The sequence below is a fragment of the Olea europaea genome, chromosome 18, assembly GCF_002742605.1.
Source record: "Olea europaea var. sylvestris chromosome 18, O_europaea_v1, whole genome shotgun sequence".
NCBI lineage: Eukaryota > Viridiplantae > Streptophyta > Magnoliopsida > Lamiales > Oleaceae > Olea > Olea europaea.
In genome coordinates this window covers 22,860,128-22,864,246 of record NC_036254.1, presented here as the reverse complement: position 1 = coordinate 22,864,246, position 4,119 = coordinate 22,860,128, and the positions used below count along the sequence as shown (strand labels likewise).

General features: G+C 34.5%; 1 pseudogene; it reads right to left on the bottom strand.

The window, feature by feature from the left end:
- Positions 1-2,610: 2,610 nt before the first annotated feature.
- Positions 2,611-3,867, bottom strand: LOC111367815 (annotated as a pseudogene).
- Positions 3,868-4,119: the final 252 nt, after the last annotated feature.

The window sequence follows — 4,119 nt, the reverse complement described above, 5'->3', positions numbered from 1 at the left end:
TTGCGGTGGAATGGCAAGGCAATATGGAGATGTAATGATTGAAGAAGTATGGAAGGAAAATGGAATGCATTGTTTCTTGGCATCTAATTAGGGTATAGTCCAATGGTGCAAAGAACAGGAGTGAGATTATCTCATATCTTGTTAGCAGTCGCAGTGTGAGAGTTCGATTTTTGAGACATGAAATTGGACTTCTTGTAGGCGCAGTGCATAGACAGCTCTTGTTCTCTAGCCTGTTGGGACATATCCCCCGATTTACCTCCCTTACAAATCTCTATGAGCGATGGGAGGCCTCAAAGTTGGGGTTCAACCCTTTTTTTTTTTTTTTTTTTTCAGGAAATGTAATGGTTTAAGTTTTGGCCGTTGGTTAGGTATATATGCACTCACCCGCCAACCTAATTCCTTATCTACTTCCCTCTTTATTTATTTATTTTTGGAAAGAGGCTAAAGCACAAAAAATTCCACTTTTTTGGCCTTTTGTTTTGCCCTCTTCTAATGAGCAGCCATTTGGCAGATGCGAAGAGAATATAACATTTTGAAGAGAAAGATACAACTTGATTTTCATTTAATGCAAATATAAATTTAATTGGCCTAACTGATTAAGAATGGAAGAAAATAGAAATTTTATTTTAAATTTTATGTCATCGTCATACTTCTTGTCATCATAATATTATTTAATTATGAGTTATTACTTGTAAAATAATTTTATAGATGCTTTACAATTTTTATGATTTGTTTTATACTAAAGATTCTGCTTTAACTATTTTGGGGATTTTTCAGAAGAAAATTTATAGTACGTCAGCCAAAACTACAAAAAAAATCCCTCCACCTACCACTAAGCAATCCTCCCTATCAAGACCAATAACTTCATCAAATAGATTTGGAAGATAGATTTTTGACGAATAAACATATTTGACGATCAACTTCACAAAAGCTTTTAAGGGTTCATTTAACAAGACTTTTACTTATTGTAGAAAAATAACTTTTGACTTTGTAAAAATTACGTCAATCAAGTCTTAACGAGAAAATAATAATGGTGTTTTCAAGAAAAATCATTGTAACGACATGGACTCTCCCCATATTAAAACAATCAAGCTACACAAACAGAGTCTGTGACAGAACTAAGGTGGCGATGCCTCAACCCTTGTCATAGGGACCTGTCAAAGGTCCCCGTTTGAGTAGCAAAATTCATATTAAAATGAGTTTGAGTACTTTAATGTTAAATTAACAAATCACGTTATTGTTAAAATGCATATTTTTCGAAGATTTTTATTGAAATATTCTAGTTTTTTTTCTAAACTAATTTGACATCACTAAATTACTTAATAAATGAAAACTTACTTGCAACTATCAGTCATATCTGAGAGTTGCCAAAATTGTTTATAAGACAGACAAGAAGCCACCTGACAGACTCGTTAGGAACTTTCTATTTATTATTCCATTTTTTAAACAAGTCACTGTGGTAGCCGCCGACGGCCGGCCGGTCTGGTCAAATAATAATATATGTAATTCCACAGTTCCACTTGCAGTCACATTTTCTTCTCTGTTTCACATTCAAGCTTATAGACATTGAATTGGATATTTTTTGTTAAGGACATACCTCATAAATGACTTCTAACCAACTCCCAGATATACCTTACAAGAAGAAACAAATCTTCCGATAAGAAAACTGAAAACATTTGGAAGTATAAAGATCTATTGGCTAAATAAAAATGGAAACGGAATTTAAATAAGAACTAAACTTTTGGTACATCCAGGGGTACCGAAGCGTGTACCTAATGGACACGCGACGAACCCCGGTTGGAGGACGCTTCGGTACCTCCCGATGTACTGGTAGCATTACCGTTTAATTAATCATCTTGCTCCTTGAATCTTGATGTAGATTCATTCAAGTCCCATATTTAAACATCAACCATTCTTGAAGAGTTTTTGTTTCAAAGAGGAGAAAACTTAATCATTTTCTCCCTTGTATTAGATTATAAATTCTTCGTTCTCAATTCTACCAACACTTCGAATGTGCGGAAAAGTTTATTTTTTAAGGAAGTTAAAACGGGTTTTTGAAACGATATCCAGGAGAAAAGGGTACGATTTCTTATTCAAAAGCACTAATCATCAATGAGATTACCCTAAGCAGCGGCAATCTTGAAGGTTTTGAAGAGAATTCAATTGCAAAACTCCGTTCTCAATAAAACTCAAGAAAGAAATACTTTTTAAATTTTTCCGGGGAAAATGAGAAGTCGAAATTTCACATTGATAATTACACAATAAATATTTGACGAATTCATTATCTGATTTTTCTTTTAAAACTTCAGTATAACAAGAAATATGTGACGATCAAGAAGCGTTAAAAAAATTTCTGTAAATTGCTTAAATAAAGGAAAATATCTGAAGATCACAAATAATTCATACTCTAATAGAATTCTTGCTGGCAATTTTTGTAGTATAGCGCAATGAGCAAATGGCTATAAAAACCACTGGTGATGCATTCTTAAAAGGAATTTCAACTTTTTCAATAACATTAAATTGAGTTTTATAACAATGGTCAGTCCTCTCCACTCATTAGGTTCATGCAGAACACTAATAGTCAATAATTTGGCTTTGGAGAGCTGCCTCTTGATCATCAGATTAGAAAAAGCAGAGATGGACAGATTTAAGTATACTGATTAAAGCATTGAAGTAACAACTTTCTGGTAATGACATGATAAACATGTTAAACCACTTAACTGGAGACCAAACGGACAGCGAAAACAGTTAAAATATGATGATGGCACAAAATCAATAAACTACTAAGATTTGTGCCGTCCTCTGCAGCGGCTTCAAATGTCTCACCATCAACAAGTTCAGGCACCTCATCCTCATCATCTTTCTGTTAAAAGTAGCACCAGCACCTGGAGCCTGCTTCTGGAACTGCTCTGCCAATTTCTTCAGATTCTCCAAGTTATCGAGGCCTGAATGCTTCAGGTTAAACCATTCGATTAACAAGTTCTAACAGCAGCAATCAAACAGCCAAATACCACAAGAAACAGGAAGTGTTACGTACCCAACTGATGAATAATTTGGGGAAGAATGTCTTGCAATTCTGAAACAACATTGAGTGAAGGTCGTGATTAACAGAATATTAAAACAATGGAAGAGGACTAGCAATGTAGCTGCTCTCTTTTTTCCTTTTGCCGAAAAGGAAGAAATGCATACGAGAGAGATGCTGAGAAACAAACAAACACAAAGACTAAAACCCAGTTCTAAAGTCTAGAATAAAAATATAGAAACACTCAAATCACTAAAGACTAAAAAGAAACCACAATAACATTTTCAATAAAAGAAGGGAAACATACTTTTGTTCTGAGGAGTGCCACTAACAATTCAAGTGTTGCCAGCAATATAAGCTTCAACTAAATAAAGGAGCAAACAACAGTTAGCGCCAATCTAAAAGACAAAATGCAGATTCAGTTTTCACTGTGTACCTTTAGGGTTAAGGAACTGGATGACTACATCCTCTTCGAAAATATTGACCTCCTCAATTGCAGGTATTGCATTGACACCTATTCTCTTCAGGGTGCTTTGAAGTTTTTTTTTTTTTTTCATCTATGGTGGTTTTCTTGTGAACAGCCTTCTTTTTCTGCAATTGAAGGCATATATTAAACAACTTTGATAGAAAAGTATACATTGTCTAACTCTAGCCAACTTGTGTTCCAACTTAATACAAAATGTATACGTAGACTCTATAGAAATCATGATGCCCATTTCAACAGAGTGTTTACATTTTTGAAGAATATAAAAAATCTCGGAATGATAAGATACAAACCTTCTCATGCTACCCTTCCCACCGGTTCAAACAGAACCAGCCATCTTCATTAGCTTTTCCACATTCATCTGTCAAGGACAAATCAAGGAGTTCAACAAGAACGGCCAAGAATTCTTAATGTCCCAAGGACAGCTTTTAATACATTTCATAAGGTAAAACTACATTCAGAAAGATCTTAGCAACTACTCAACAAGCAGCAGCATGAAGAAAAGCCAAAATACTCATAAACACATGATAATCTCCGAAAGTGATAACTATTATTTATCAGCCAATATTAGCAATAGAGCACCAGTGGAAGTGTAAATTTCTCCAACAGATGT